At 43.8% G+C, this 17,680-nt stretch overlaps 1 pseudogene; it reads left to right on the forward strand.

The window, feature by feature from the left end:
- Positions 1 to 11,153: 11,153 nt before the first annotated feature.
- LOC140411436 (Golgi apparatus membrane protein TVP23 homolog A-like) lies at positions 11,154 to 11,797 on the forward strand (annotated as a pseudogene).
- The last annotated feature ends 5,883 nt before the right edge of the window (positions 11,798 to 17,680 follow it).

Here is a 17,680-nt window from a genome sequence, read left to right on the forward strand (position 1 = left end):
ATCCCTGTAGAGTGGACCGTGTGCTCCCCATACCACAATCTATTAAAGGTTGTGGGTCAGGTGAACTCCATGATACCCTTTGGTATTCTCTAAACCCTGACCCATAACACTCCCCAATTGATGTCTCCTCCCAACTCCGCTTCCCATTTCTCCTTGATCTTCACCATCCGCTCGCCTCCCCGCGCGCCCGAGCCACTTGTATATATCCCCAATTCTTCCCTCCCCTTCCACATCAGAAGCAGCAGTCACTCCATCAGGGTGTATCCAGGCAACCTAGGGAACCCCCTCCAGACCTTTCGCGCAAAGTCCCTAACCTGCAGACACCTGAACCTGCTCCCCTTCTACCATCTCTCTTAGCTCCTCCAGACTGGCAAACCCTTCCTCCAAATACAGACCCTCACCTTGAGCAGCCCCACTTCCCTTCACCTCCTGTATACACTATCCATCCCACCCCCGGCTCAAACCCATGATTCTCGCACAGCGACATTACTTCCACCCTAAAATGTCTCCTCAACCGATTCCATATCTTCACCGTGGACTGCACCACTGGGCTCCCTGAATACTTACTCGGAGCCATTGGCAACACTGCCAATCATCATAACCCTGAAACTAGACCCCTTACAAGATTCCTCCTCCATCCTAACCCATTCTACCCCTTCTCCTTCCCACCACCGCCGCACCTCAAGTAATCGCACTTTAATAAAGTAACAAATTATTCTGCTCGAACTCTCCAAAACAGTCGGCATGCTTAACATGATTTAAGTCGCGCATTTGTTAACACTTCCTTTGCATAATATAGGCAGCTAGCTGGGTAAGCACAGATCAGCTAATACTAGATTTTTATTTTTGCTCCTGCTTCAATGTTTCGGAACTACCACATGATATGTAGGAGCCCTGTAATTGTAAGTGGTATATTGGTGGTTGAGGAATTTTTAAATAAGATGATCAAATTCTGAGAAATTTCTGGAGCAATTATATAGTTGCACATCAAATCTTACAGAGTACCAATGGAGCCTGTTTTGCCAGTAATGGCAGTGTTACTGGCAAGTGTTTTAAGAAGGTTTGCCGTGTTACTTCAACCAGTTTAAAAATGTGGTTAATGCACAAGTTCAGGTCAAAGATGGCATGATCACACCACCTGGGAATGCAATATCACCACCATTTCATTCCAGTCCATGCACTTGTGTCAATGTAAACATGCGTCTCCAACCTTCTCCCCAATACATGCATATCTGTGGAACAATATAATTACCAACACGGTATCAATGACCTCAACAGCTATTGGCCTTAATAGCTATTTTCCCAGCTAACTCTGTGGATGCTCTCAATCAGCACAGTTTCCTGTGATGAAACATGATTGCTACTGTATATGTCCTATAGGTGAAGTAACATTTAAATAGCAATGGAAATTAAAATTAGTGCAATCTAGGCTTTGTTGTACAATGTACAGTTACATATCAATACATAAAAGGAAAATGGCTATAACAAATATATGCAATAATACTGCACAAGAAAAATAAAATACAACAAACTGATACTGTGAGGTTACTGATGGTGAGTAACCATATATGCTGTTTTATAAAGATCAACTGTATATTATATAATGGACCATATTTTGCTGTGAGTGGAAAATGAATAGTGCCCACAGGTTTGTTCCACTTGTACTCACCCACAGGCTTTCTAGGAGTTTTGCATGACAAGTTGCTATTCACAGAATTTTTACAGTGCAGAAGGAGCCCATTCGGCCCATTAAATCTGCACAGAGCCTCTAAAAGAGCACTCCACCCAAACCCACTTCCCTGCCCTATTCCAGTAACCCTTAAGCCTAACCTGCGCATCCTTGGACACTAACGAGCAATTTATCATGGCCAATCCACCTCTTTGGACATCTTGGAGGAAGCCAGGGCACCCGGAGGAAACCCACGCAGACACCCAAGGCTGGAGTGGAACCCAAGTCTCTGGAGCCGTGAGGCAACAGTACTAGCCACTGTGGCACCCGTGGGATATCCAAACAGTGCAACAGCCTCTTCAGGGGCTCTGAGACCTGTGTGAACAGGGTAAACAATAGCACTTCTCCTTAACTAATTAGTTTGATTAATTGCTTCTGAGTCGTGCAGAATCTGAACCAGGAATTGCCAGTTAAAATAAGTCAATTCAGTGTCAAATCAAATACAGGAAATGAAGCAAAGAGCTGAAAAGGACACACTTCTACAGAACCTTCTTAATTTGGTTCACTACAGTCTTCCTAACGTGGATTCCCTAGAGTCACCTGCACCGTCTTTCAGTAACCCCCACTGAGCACGGTATGGCTGGTTCTGGTAAAATAAGATACATTGGCCGTAACTTTATTTTACAGTGCAATAGGTGGCCATACTATACCCGCTGCTAAGTCCAGCCTATGTAATTTTTTTCTTTTGAGCTATCTCATGCACACAATTCTCCACAGCCTGCCTGCATTGTTCTTGTTGAAATCTGATGAGAGCTTTGCATTTTCCTTTTGGTAAGTAAACCTTCTTACGACCTACCTGTGTGGGATCCACTGGCCTCCTTAGATTCACTGGCCTTCCCAGGGAGGCTGCAGCCGGGTGCCAGATCAGTGCTGGTCCACACAAACAAGGACCAGGCGGAACAGCACCCGGGGTTCTCCCCGGCCACTGGAAACCCAGGGTGGTCAGGGTAAGTGCAGGATGGCTCCCTGCTCCTCCCGTAGAATGTGGTCACCTTGGTACCGTCCAGCTGGCACCTTGGCACTGCCACCCTGGCACTGCCAAGGTGCTTGGATGGCACTGCCAAGCCAGAAGGAGCACTGCCTGGATGCCAGGGTGGCAGTGCAAGGGTGCCCAAGTGCCAGGGTGACACTGCCAAGAATGTGGGGGCAAGTGGGGACATGCCTATAAAATGAGGGTGAGGGGGTGTTTGAAGGGTGGGGGTGTGCAGGTCAGGTAGGTAGGGGCCTCCGAGAAGTTGGGTGAGTGATGGGTGGTCCTGGAAGGTAGGGAGTGCTGTAAGGGGGCTTGGGGGAACCTAAAGCGTGGGGACCCCCAGGGACCCCATGGTAGGGTGTTCTCACTTAGGCGGTGTGGGGTAGTGTCCATGTGTGTGGGGGTGTGACATTGCCCATGGGTGGGGGGTGTGGGGGACCCACAAGCTCACTTAGAGATCGGGGCACCCTTTCAAAATGGCGGCCTGATCTCTGAGTTCAGCTCGCCAGTGCTAAAAAACTTCTAATAGTGGCCAAAACCGGTGAGAAACTCTCCAGGGCCCAAAAAAGTGACTCAGTGTCAGTGAATAGTGGTGGGGAACATGCTGGCAGAGCTGGCGGGAAACTCCCTGAAAAACCCGCCACAAATTAACTTAGACATTTTTGGGGAGAATCGCGCCCACAATCTTTGACAGAAATTCTTTCCTTAACTTTTCTTTGCCCAAGCAGAAATGCACCTTTGTAGGCAAGTTTGCTGTAGCCAACAGGCCCATAGAAAACACCATTCTTGCCACAATTAAATACTTTCAGGGTTTTATAGCCTTTGAACCTGGTGTGATGTTCTCTGTTGTCTCCCTCAAGATGGCTAAAAGTCATAGTGCTGCCAAAGAACACCAAGCTATGCATTTCAAACAAAGCTAGTTTATTTACACTACTTTAAATGATCTGCACACCTTACGGAGTAATAGCTAATAAAATAACAGTATAAATCTATGCTACAGAAATCTATAATATCTAACTATGCTGTCTAATCTCTATCTCTAATACAATGAATACTCTCGCCCAACTTGCCATAACACCTTCTCCAAGAATCCCAGGAGTCACAGCATATTTATATGACTACTGCGGTGCCATCTGGTGTTGAGGTACATGAATATCATCTTGTTAACCCTTACATTCCCTACATTATACATATCACTACACCTTGCAGTAGGTTAAGCAACACATTTTCTAGCCACAGCATCTGTGGGATTTTTATACGATAGAACCATGCATTGTGGTGAGATTCCTTCTTCTGAAGCCACCTCGAAGAGTGATTAAAATGACTGCTTCAGCTTCATGGCTGGCATTTTAGGGCTAGAATAAGTCACTGAAAAGCACATGTTTCCCATGAGTATTCTGAAATCATGCAGAAAAGCATCTTTGACTTGCCCAACCGTACCCTACCTTTTTTCTGCCTGGCTTGGAATTTGCTGCTTCAAGTCGTTGACAGTGCACTTTTGCAAACTGAGATACTGCGTTAGGTCACACTGGCTCATCTTCACGGTGGCCAACTCTTAAGAAAAATAATAAGGGACAACTGGACCATGCAAATGAACACATAGACTAGGCCCAAGGGAGGAGAAGAGTGTGAGAATGGGGTGTACCCTCTCCCACAATGATGTAGCAGTTTTCACCCTGAAATTCCTTCTGGTGCATTCTTTTTCCCTAATTTCAGTGAAAATCAATGTTCAGTCAACACTTGAAAACATGTAAAAGATAACCATTTCCAAAACAAACTGCTGTCCATGTGGTTCAAGGGTACCAAAATAATTTAGATTCATTTATGTAAACTGGATTAATACGCTTACTTTAACTCTATAATTTCACCTATGAATTGAACTTGGAGGCAGCAACTCAATGTGGGCCAGATTTGGCTACTTTTCCAAGTGTACATAATTTGAGTTGATACACCATTTTGTATGATTCATACTATTCTTTTCTTTTTTAAATTTAGAATACCAGTTATTATTTTTTTCCAATTAAGGGGCAATTTAGCATAGCCAATCCACCTGATCTGCACATCTTTGGGTTGTGGGGGTGAAACCCATGCAGACACTGGGAGAATGTACAAACTCCACACGGACAGTGACCCAGGGTCGGGATTCGAACCCGGATCCTCAGAGCTGCTGTCCCAGTGCTAACCACTGTGCCATGTACCGCCCTGATTCATACAATTCTGATATGCTGACCTCAATAAAATTTTGATGTAAATGTGAAACCTTACGGTAAATATTACTTAATGTGATCTTTTGTAATTTGCCTAAACTTATACATTTAGCTGTAATAGTTTGGAAATACATCGTATCAGTGAAATCATTCGTTAAGATACTTTCATGCTGCAGCTTTCAACAGGATTAACATGTGCAAAGGCTTTAAATGCACTCCATGATATTTGATAATTACATATCACTTGCAGTTCTGCCTTTAGGAGATCAACACAACACCATTCCTGCAACAATCCCACTTATATACTTTAATAAGGACACAGGGAGTTCACAACAAGTAAAAGAAAGCACAAAGCTTTATTTACAAACGATATATATATAGTGGTGATATTAGCACTGCTGCCTCACAGTGCCAGGGACACAAGTTCAATTCCAGCCTTGGGTCACTGGCTGTGTGGCGTTTGCACTTTCTCCTCGTGTCTGTGTGGGTTTCCTCCGGATGGTCTGATTTCCTCCCGCAGTCCAGTCCAAAGATGTGCAGGTTAGATGGATTGGCCATGCTAAATTGCCCCTTAGTGTCCAAAAGTTTAGGTGAGGTTAATGGTTTATAGGGATAGGGTGGAAGCGGGGCCTAGATAGGGTGCTCTTGCAGACTCAATGGGTCGAATGGCCTCCTTCTTCACTGTAGTGATTCTATTTACACTTCCCGGTAGACCCCTATCGGGTTCCTGCTTGATCGGTACCTTATTGGCCAACCTTATATACTCTGAGTAATTGAGGTACCCCACCCGCTAGCGTGGGAGCTTATACTCCACAAGGAGCACGGGGTAGACAAGCATTCCCACCCCGTAGATCCCGTTGGGATATTATATACCTTCTCCGCAAAGTCCGAAGACCCCATTGATAGGCGATGAGAAGGAGGAGCATACAGAGAACGTCAGAGTCTCTTCTGCTCCGGTCACTCCTCATGGAGCTGATGCATCGGATCAGTCGGCGTATACCACTCAGGTGAACGCTGTCTGCAGCAGGAACAACATGGCGGACGATCGTCAGGTTGCAGCTGAACTATGGAGTTGACATCTGAGACCTCGGAGGTCTGTGTCTCCACCTTCGAGTCGGACGACACAACATCTGGCATGTCGGCGTCGAGAGAGTGACTGGAGACTTCACAGCAGGCTGGTTCAGCAATGGAGCCGGAGGACCCAGGACGGTCTTGTTTCGAGGCACTTCACGAGGGAGCAACCTCAGTGGCTGAATGCGATCCAAGTATTGTTTCATTGGTTGCCTCCGGACCCGAACCTGGTAAGAGTCTGGTTCCGTTTGGCGAATGACAATCCCATGTAGCCAGTGAGCACCGTCATTGTAGTTAGGAATCAGGTGCGAAGTGTCGAAGAGGTCAACATCGAACTGGGCAACGCCCTTGGAAATCTTAGTGATGGCGCACCTTCGCACCGAAGTGGGTTGAAATCAAACTCAGCCGAGTAAGCAGTCTACAACCCATGAACATCTGAGCAGAGGCTATCCCGCTATTGCGTGTGGCGTGGTCCTGTACGAGAATAGAAATGGTGCCTGTCTTGTGTCCATCGAGCCAGACTACAGTTTCTTGAGCTTCTGTTTAACCATCTGCACGGCCCTCGCTGCCAAATCATTCGATGCCTGATGGTATGGGGCAGTGCAGACGTGGCAAATCCTATTGCTCTTCACAAAAGCGGCAAACTCTTCACTGGTGAAGGAGGTGCCATTATCGGCACGAGCACTTCTGGGATTCCGTAGGTGGAAAAAGAAATACGATATCACTCGATGACTGCCCGGGAGGTGATCAATGTCATCTTGTGAACCTCCAGCCACTTTGGTTGTGCATCCAGCAGGATGAGAAACATCAAACCCAAGAAGGGACCAGTGACATTGGCGTGCACATGGGCCCATGGATGCCCTGACCACTCCCAAGGGTGCAGGGATGCTGTCGCAGGGAGCTTCTGGTGTTTTTGACAGATGGAGCATTTCGGGGCCAACGTCTTTATATCCGAGTTCAAACCTGGCCACCAGACATAGCTTCTCACCAGCATCTTAATTTTGGACACTCTGGGATGACCGTTGTGAAGGTCCTTCAACACGGCAGCTTGTCCTGTCGCAGGGACAACATCCCTGGTGCCCCACAGGAGAATGCTGTCCTTCACGGTCAGCTCCGACAATTTGGAGAAAACCAACAACCCCCCCCCCCGGTAGCTGCCGATGCTGACAACCATATAGCACCAGATGACCCATGTTGGCCAGTACAGGGTAGGTTTGCGTCAGGTCACAAACACACAAGGCAAGGAATCCATGAAATTCAGGACCGCAATCACTTTGTCTGCCCTGGAGGTTTGGCGGATTCGATCTGCAGGGAAAGACAGCTCAACGTATCAGCATATGCAATCTGGATCCCTGGGCAGTGCTTGAAAGAGTCTTCAAAAGCAGGCAATAACAGAACCCAGCGCTGAATCCTTGCAGACGCTATTGGCGTGACTGCCTTGTTTTCACGGAAGAGGCCGAGCAATGCCTTGTGATCGGTGACGATAAAAAAGAGGCGGCCACAGACATATTGATGAAATACGACTGCCAGACCTTTTTAGATATGGGCATATTTTCTTTCAGCGGCATCCAATGTCCGGGAGGCAAAAGCGATTGGTTGGTCACGGCCGTCGTCCTTTCGATGGGACAAAACTGCCTCAGTGTCATACAGTGAAGCATCGCACGTGAACTGCAAAGGTTTTGAGGAGTCAAAATGTGTCAGCACCCCTGAAGAAGACAACTGCCACTTCACCTTAAATGCTGCACCCTTGCTCCAAGCCCAAAGCTGCTGCTTTTTGAAAAGCAAGTGTGTGTGTGTGTGGTGTGTGGTGGTGGCATCATCAACAGACTGTCCTGGTCCACTCATTTTGATGCAACAGTCAAGAAAGCCCAACATCTCTACTTCCTACGGAAGCGGAGAAATTCAGCATGTCTCCATCGACTCACCCCATATTCGGAAAACTGCTTCAATAATGCCTCAAGATTCTGCAAAAGTTCTTGTTCTATGGCCCCTGTGACAAGTACATTGTCCAAGTAAACTGCAGTGCACGGCAATCCACGCAGGATGTTCTCCATGACGCGCAAGAAAGCTGCATGTGCTGAAGATACTTCGGACGGGAGCCAAGTATACTCAGAGTCCCTTGTGCGTATTACTCATGACATACTTCTGTTAGACTTCATCGAGCTCCAGCTGTAGGCAACTGTTGCTCATGACCAATTTCCTTAATGCACAGCTCGCGGCCAATATTGCATATAAATCCTTGATGCGAGGTAAAGTTCCAATCTCTAAGCCATGTTCACTGTCAATTTATAATGTTCGCAGAGGCGGACTGTCATATCTGGCTTCATGACGGGGGCGACCGGCACCATCTAATCTTCGAAGCGCACTGGCCGAATAAAGCCTAAACTTTCTAAGCACCGATGTTCGGTCTCAACCTTCTCCAATATAGCATAGGGAACCGAGCGGACATGAAAATATCAGGTCTGGGCTTCCAGATCCACCTGGACCTTAGCAAGGCCCTTTTAATAATACCCAAACCAGACTGGAAAACCTCCAGGGAGTGCTCAGTACCATACACAAACTGCTAGACCATACTGGGAGGATATTCTACCAATCCAACTGTAGCCCCAAAAGGCTAGCGTCATTTACTTGCACAATAATGAGGGGATGGCGCACTGACTGGCGTCCATAAACCACCGGAGTGAGGGTGGATACCACAATATTTAGATGTTCCCCTGTATAAGTGGCCATATGAGCTCCCACGTCAGCCAAAGTATGCACTCCTTGTTTGATAAGATCTTTGTCACTACAGAAACGGCTGCTCATGTATCCAGCTCTATTTGGAGCATTTGACCATTTCCTTGTGTTGGAATGTGAATGGGGGCCACGCGGGGCACAGTCAAACAGTTCAGCTGCATCACAGCCTCATCCTCGGCCTCCTCTGGGTCATCCAGATGCAAGGCCCGGCTCCGGGGCTGATTCGTACCTCAAACAGGCCGCCTGGAGCGCTGGCCTTCCTGCTGCCAGCGGGTACATTTAAACTGGGCCGGAATCGCCTTCAGCCGAGTCCAGGGACATTGCATGTGTCGGCAGCTGGCTCTTCAGTCAGAGCCGCAGTTGCATTCGGTCCAGGCTGTGGGGATACCATGTGAGGTGATGCCCCACTCCTGGGACAAGGAGATCTGCAGCGCATGCTGAAAAGTTAGGGAGACTTCACCCAAAAACTTTTTCTGAGTTTACAAATTACTGATGCTGCAGACCAAGTGATCGCAGAGCCTATTGGACAAAACAGTTCCATACTCTCAAAACCTGGCTATCTTCCCGAGCTGAGACACAAACATGGTGACAGACTCACCAGCGGACCTCTCCACTGTATTAAACCGATATCTTTGAACGAATATCAACAGGGTTGGGTTAAAGTGCTGTGCTACTAGTGTCACAAGCTGGTCTTTTGTTTGCATATCCGGCTTAACCGGGGAAATGAGACTCTGGATCACCCGGAATGTATGGTGTCCACAGGTCGTCAACAGCATGACCGTCTGGCACTCGTTTTCTGTGATATTGTTGGCCTGGAAGAAATAACACATTCGTTCAGTGTATTGGTTCCAGTCTTCAGCACCGGTGTCAAATGTATCTAACCACCCAAATAGAGAAATTGCAAATAAAAAAATCCAAACCTGGGTCCAGAAACTCGGCTCAGCTGAGTAGGTCACAGCTTCGACACCAAACCAGTTTACTCCTCGTTGCCAGTTTAATAAGGACACATGGAGTAAAAATAAGTTCACTTTGCAGTATACCCCTACTGGTTTCCTCCTTGGTGGGTTCCTTACACACTCTGGGTAATTGAAATACCCCAGTCCTAGTGGGGGAGGTCATACTCCACAAGGTATATGGGGAAGACAAGCATTCCCACCCCATAGGTCCCATGCAGGATAGTAAATGTCCCATCAATGAAAACATTCTCTGAACTTGTGCAATTGATGGGGTATGCTTAAGGTAAATGACACCAGTGTATAAAGATTTCCCAAATCCTTTCATGTTCTAAATATTTAATTACATTTCTCTGGAACTTAGTTCTCCTGATCAACATCCTTTAACAGTATTGTAGAAATACAATTTTTGTCATATAGACCATCAACTGACAGTGTGTCCTGGGCTGGAAAACTTCACTACACTCAAAGAGGGAGTCAAACTTGAAATCTTCACCATTCAAGTCCAGACATCTCAGGGAAAACAATGGATTGTTCTAAAAATGGGAAACACTGGTAATACTCAGCAGGTCTGGCATCATCTCAGGAATGAGAAACAGACTTGACATTTTGGTTACTTCAGGACAGTTGTTAGTTGCAAATTGTTTGTTGTCAGGTTAAACTACTTGTTAAGACCATAAGACCATAAAACATAGGAGCAGAATGAGGCCTTTCGGCCCATCGAGTCTGCTCTGCCATTCAATCATGGCTGATATTTTCTCATCCCCATTCTCCTGCCTTCTCCCCATAACCCCTGATCCCCCAAGACAAACCTCCTGTCTGAGTATAAGTGATGAAGTTGCTTGTTATGCCTTCCCTTCGGTGATCAGGAAGCTGAGCTAGTGCATATTATCATTCTTAGGCAAAGAAATGGTCCATTAATCTTCTGTAGAACTTAATATGTATGTGCGAATGACATTGTACAGCTTGGACTTTAGATTGGCTTCTTCAGACGCAGGGAGCAAGTTGGCAGAGAACATCAGGTAGATGGCAACAACATTTGTACTGGCACATTCAATTCATGCTGCCCAGTGTACCTTTGTCCCACTGGCCAAGAGCCAAAGGCAGTGACAAAAGGAGACTCCCATATCACCGTCCTGGAGCCAAGAATGTTTCACCCGCCAGCAGTGCTGGACTTTGGGACACAAATGGAATACAGGACAAAGGATGTACCAGGGAAATTTCCTACAGGATGTGGGAGAAATGTTAAAAATATGGGACAATCCCATAAAATAGGGGATGATTGGGTCACTGTTTCTTGTGCAGTTAATCCATTTTGTTTGGAATTTCCATGACACTTTTGGCTAGCCTCTTTCTAGCCATGCTCACTGCGGTTGTCAGTGTTGATTAGTGCAGGCTGCAACCAGACATGACTTAGAGGGGATTAATATGCTTAACATGTTATACCCAGTGCCATTGTGATAGCATCTCCAACCCTGGGGATCATGAGGCAGGTGCTGGTCAACAATACCAAGGACGTGTCCCTGGATTTAAGTCCCGAGAAGGTGGAGGAGCTGGCGCCGAGGAAAATTAGGAACAGACATCCACCTGTTTTTCCACACCAGTACCATCATTACATACCTCTTCTGTGACTGGTTCAGCAAAAGCCTTGTTGCCTGTTTTGTGACAATACTCTTCCTCTTGTCCTTTGACTTCTGGTCAGTAAAGAATGTAACAGGAAGGCTATTTGGTCAGTTTATGCTGGTTGAACCAGATTGATGAAGTTGGAAAAATCAATTGTCTTTTTGAAGCCAAAAGGACAAGCCCTGAAAATAGAGTTTAATCTATCGAGGCAAAAGCTAAGGTCCTCTGGCATGGACTGATCGCCTGCCCCCTAATATGGACAGTGTTTCTTTTCAGTACTTTGTTCTCCCTGAAGCTGAAGTGGCTGGCCTTGGTGATAAGCAGGACTTTTCTTACAAGCACCTAACCTGTATGGATATATCTGCTGTAAGCTTGGAGGCAACAAGAACGTCACTAAAGCGGCTTCAACCAACTAGGCCAACGGCTCTTTCAAAGGACACTTTGGACCAACAACGAGGGAAAAAGACGTCCTTCAGATAAGTTTTGTTTGGCGTCCACCAAATAGATTTGTTTCTAAATCATTCATTGGAGTCACAATTACACATGTGAATGGGACAGTAATTGATAATGTCAAGAGTAGAGATGTAAATTAAAGGTAGTTTACTTATGTTGTAAATTTGAGAAAACACTTTGTCCTGAAAATATAGTGCCTTGCTCACCTCACCTTGAGGTCAGGTTTATTAAAATGCAATAGACATCCATGTTTAGCATTAACTGCACCATGTAAGTGAATGCTTATCATAATCAGGGGATATATAAATATATATATAAATAAATAAATATATAAATAAATAAAATAGCTATAGGAAATATAGATATAGGAAATATAGATAATATAGATATAGAGATAGGAAATATAGATATAGGAAATATAGATATAGAGATAGGAAATATAGATATAGGAAATATAGATATAGATATAGGAAATATAGATATAGGAAATATAGATATAGGAGATATAGATATAGATATAGGAGATATAGATATAGGAGATATAGATATAGGAGATATAGATATAGATATATATAGATATAGATATAGGATAGATATAGGATATATATAGGATATATATAGGATATATATCCTATATATAATAATCACTTTTTTTGTAAGGCTCCTTTATTCCACTTCCCAACATCTCTGCACCCATCCCATAGCTACATGTAGCAATGCACTCAACATTGCTTTTCTTAAAACTTAGGTAATTTAGCAAGATGGTAACACATGCAGGGTTGAAAGTGTTTACCCTAATAGGGGAAATAATGTGTAGCAGTTGGTGTAATATGGATAGGTGATTGAGAAAGTGGAGAGAACATGCAAGGTGATGGATTGTTTTTTGAGTTTGGCCATGGGATTGAATAGTCATAAATAGGAAGCTGGGAAGTGGAGAGCAGTGCGGAGCTAAATCTAGAATTGCAGGGCAAGGGAGCAGAACTCAGGGAACTAGGATAGAATTATAGAATGGTTGTAGCATAGGAGGAGGCTATTTGGCCCGTCAAGTCCATGCTGGTTTCTGCAAGAGCAACCTTGGTCTTTCCACTCACATGCCCTTTCCTAGAGCACTGTAAATGTTCTCTCTTCAGGTACTTATCAATTCCCTTTTGAAAACCTCAACTGTATTTGGTTCCACCACTCTCAGCCGGTGCATTCTCAAACATAACAATTCACTGTGTGTATGTTTTTCTTAATGTCGTTCTCAGTACTTTTATCAAACACCTGAACTTGGCATGCTCTGGTTCTCAATCCTTCCCACCAGTGGGAACAATTTCTTCCTATCTACTCTATCTAGACCCCTCATGATTTTTGAGTATCTCTATTAAATCTCCTCTCAACCTTCTCTTCTGCAATGAGAACAAACCCAGCTTCTTCAATCTCTCCATGTAGGTGAAATACATCATCCCTGAACCATTCTTATAAATCTTTTCTGCACCTTTCTCGAAACCATCCCAACATCCCTAAAAAATGATGCCCCGAATTGCATTCTATATTCCATTTGAGGCTGAAGGAGTGTTTCTTTACAGGGTTCGTCATAACTTCTTTGCTTTTGTACTCTTCGCCTCTTATTTATTAAGCCGAGGATCCCAATTTGATGAAGAAATTTCCTTTTAATAACTTTCTCAATCTGCTCTGCTCCCTTCAATGATTTGTGCACATGTTTCACCAGGTCTCTTTGTTCCGGCACCCTCGATAGACAGCTGAATATCATTTTTAGCAATATTGTACATAAGTCACATCACTTAATTTTGCTGTTTAATAATTATATGTGTATTTTATGATTGGTGTCATATTTCAATGTCTAGCAAACATAGAAAATTCAACAAATATCCTTTCATAAAGATATTGCTCATTCAATCAATCTAACATAAGGCTTCTTCCACCTTTTCCCCATACTATCTGATGTCCGACTGCTTTTATGCTCAGAATTGAGAATTACCATGGAAACACTAGTTAACGTTATAATCCCTTTGTTAAACAGTCAGCTGGCACCATGAGTTCAATAAATCGTCATAGACTTTAAAAAAATAAAGTTCTCTGGAGGCTTACTAAATGCTTGTAAAGAAATACGATGATAACCTTCAAAATGAGTTTGAAATTTGTCACTGAGTAGACAGCCATTAGAATGATGTTGTTCGAGTTGGAATATGAACTCTTAAACCTGATTGTGCCACATGTTTGCTTTTTCCAAATCTTTAAATGCTCACTAAAGTTTGGGATTGTTTCCTTGTACTCCAAGGAAGGCCCTCAGATTCCAATTTTCAAAAAGGTTTAGAAAACGACATGCCTATTAGTCGGAGGTCAGTTATAAACAAGGTGCTTGAAGGGTTCATCAGAGGCACGTTTGAATCAGCAGGACACAGAGGGAGTCATCAGTAACTCTCAACATGACTTCTGGAAAAGGCGGTTGTATCTACTAATTTGCCAGAATTCATTAAAAAAAAAGATACCAGGCTTTTGGATTCAGGATATCCCAGTTGTCATGGTCTACTGGAATTTAAAGAAAGCCTTTGACAAGGTATCAGACTATGGAATACGCTACAAGACAAAATATAGTGCAATTGGTGGAAGCTGCCACTGTGAATTAAGAATTGTCTACATTCCCAAAGACCTTTCACCTAGATAAGGGCTGTGGTATGCATTTGGGAAGGAACAACACCAAGTACACTTGCACTTTAAATGGAACAGATGCACACTCAATTGAGGAAGTAAAAGGTTGTGTTAAGGTTTGTAATTCACTAAAGATTAATGACTGAAAACCATAGCCATAACAAAAAAAAGGTTGTATTAACAGGACAATTTGATATAAAATATAGCATACATCTTATCCCATGCAAAACTCTGATTCAAACACATTTATATTGGTGTTCAGTTTTGGGTTATATGAAGCTGCATTTTCCCCTTTGAGTTTCGATGCACGAGTCACCGTTTCCCAATGTCATGCTCCAGACATCTGAAAGTTAAGCCCATTCACTATAAACTTTTGACTTCCTGAATTGGGAGCAATCTGGAGTCATGGCTACTACCTCCAGTGTCGGCCTGAGATAGGGACAGAGGTGGGTGAATGCAAGGTCAGCAGGTTAGAAGGCCCACCTTCATTTGCAGGGACATTGACCCAATTCCCTGCATGATTGTTAGGCCCACTTGTTGTCACCTGTCAACCTCCAAGTTACCCCACATACCCCTTTCCCTTCATATCTCGAATGCCTCTCCATATCTCCTATGGCATCCTCCATGCACCACCCCAACATACCGCCCCCCACCCCACACCTCGCCATGTATCCATAATGCCCACTCACCTGCTATCTCCCATGTACAGAACTCCACCCCACACCTCGCCATGTATCCGTAATGCCCACTCACCTGCTATCTCCCATGTACAGAACTCAAGAGCCATATAATAACACTGGGAAGGCAGGAAAATGTGCATATACCGAAAACACAAACTGCTCTTAGAAAATGCTGCACTTTTAATATAAAAAACTCTCAAATGCTTGGCCATTGAAATTTCCCTTCAGAAAGCATTCTCACCTCAAATGCTCATTAATCTGTCAAAATAAACAAAGATCTCTTTAAAACAGTTAATGCTACTTAATGCGATTAAATGTTCGATTTGTCAATCATAAAAGCAAATAGTCCCCTCCAGAGCTATGTCAACAACTCCTGCTGAACTAGATCAATTAGTGGGGCTTGGAGATCAGTCATGCATTTAGAATACAATTTCATTATACAGCTGAATAAACCATCCCAGCAGAGCCCTTAGAATGGAGTCCTCGAAGTTGCCTTCCCAGATGTCCAGCCATCTGCTTATTTTCTTGAAAGGCTAAATGGAGTTTCAAAAGTATCTGGCATCAATCTGAAAACACCTCTGTACTTTAAATTACTGTAAAGCTTAAACCATTTTCCAAGTAATCTATATTAATCAGATTTACAATACCGTTGAATACAGAAGAGCACTTTATCAACTGGATAAAGTTCTCAACTGTATGTGAATACTTAAACAATGTTGGTCAATTTAATAGTCACTTGATTGGACATTGTCCTATGAACAATCAATACATTGAAAACCATTGAAATACCTACACCATTACATTATGACACTTAAAGTCAGCAAAAGCTACAAAACATATCCATCAAAAGGTTCCAGACTCCACAATAGGTTTCTCTAAAAGTTCATGAATTAACTTACCTGGCATGGTTCCCACAGTCTTCAGGAACCTACATGTCTTGAAGAAAATACCCATGTCAGGGAAAGTTGTATTTGCAACAAGCATTTAAATGGCAACCCAACATCACTTTACCTGAGTACCAGGCCCTATCATGTTTCCTGTCCCGGGTTGAATGATATCTCCTGGGAACAGCCAGGAAAGGTTAATATTGCAGGCTGGACATCACCAGTTTGGGCCTTCCAACACAGGTTCACTCAGCATCGCAGGAAGGAGGGGGTGGTTCTAGCCCACAGAGTTGATGGAAAAGCTTCAGAGAAAAATTACAAAAAATGCCATGCTAAGAAACCTTAGTTACTCATATAGGTTTTATGAAGCTGGATTAATTCACTTCCGTTGTAGGAATGATTAGATACAGTTCTACATTGTAGTTAAAGGACTAAATTATACTCCTTTGATAATTTATATCAATTTGACAGACTCAAGAGCCATATAATAACACTGGGAAGGCAGTAAAATGTGCATATACTGAAAACACAAACTACTCTTAGAAAATGCTGCACTTTTAATGTCAAAAACTCTCAAATGCTTGGCCATTGAAATTTCCCTTCAGAAAGCATGCTCACCTCAAATGCTCATTAATCTGTCAAAATAAACAAAGATCTCTTTAAAACAGTAAATGCTACGTAATGCTATTAAATGTTCGATTTGTCAATCATAAAAGCAAATAGTCCCCTTCAGAGCTGTATTAACAACTCCTGCTTGTGCTATACTGCATTTCTCTATCTGACAACATTCATTTGAATGGCAAGTGGTTTCAGGTACAAAAACACAAAGAGTGGGGCTAGGTTAGAGTTTAGGCAGTCCTACGTTGTCCAATCTTTGGTTTCCAGGTAGTGCAATTTTCGTCACCTCTCTGAAAAACTTTCAAAGAGAGCCGAATCATTTCCTGGCTGCGGAAGATTCCATCTTAGAAAAGGTGGATGAAACACCAGGCAAAATGAGCATGATCATTGTGGTCTCCTGAACTAGTTATTTTGGTCACCAAAGGTGATTGGGGAGTGATCTTTTTTCCCTGCTAATTGCCTTGGATTTCTATATGGGTTTTGCCCCTGCTAGAGTTTACTGCTGGTAGTGGACAGGGAGTGTGTAATTCACATTTCACCAACTGTGTGGAGCAGGCTTGATGGATCTGATGGCCTTTCCATTGCATGCTCATAAGTAGTAGCTGATGCTCAATTTTCTGGATCGGAAACTGAATGAATTTTAATTACAGATTATTCTGACCTTCACGGTCATTACATCCATAAAGGCCTGTAAATTCAGCCATGCAGGACCTATTTGTCGGGCATTGTGGTCCACTATGCCCTCAATATGGTGGGAAGATAGCAAGAGCACATATTGGCCAGAAATAAACTATGCGTCATACATGTGAAAGCAGGTCACACGGTGAACCCAGGTAACTTCAAAAGTGAAGAACAATCTGTGTAAATTAGGATGCTGGCCATTTCCAGGACTTGCTGTAGATTCCTGCTTGTTCCAGTGCTTCATGTGCAAATGTTGAACTCAGCCAGCGTAAGACAGCACTAACTGACAGGTATGTACCCTGCACTAATCTGATTATGGAGCTGGGAGGAATAGGAATGCTTTTCCCGAACTCCACATTCAAATAATGCAGGCCATCCTTTCCCAGATTTCTCGAGCCGGGACCAATCACACTCCCTTCA

The sequence above is a fragment of the Scyliorhinus torazame genome, chromosome 4 (assembly GCF_047496885.1).
Source record: "Scyliorhinus torazame isolate Kashiwa2021f chromosome 4, sScyTor2.1, whole genome shotgun sequence".
NCBI classification, from domain to species: Eukaryota; Metazoa; Chordata; class Chondrichthyes; order Carcharhiniformes; family Scyliorhinidae; genus Scyliorhinus; species Scyliorhinus torazame.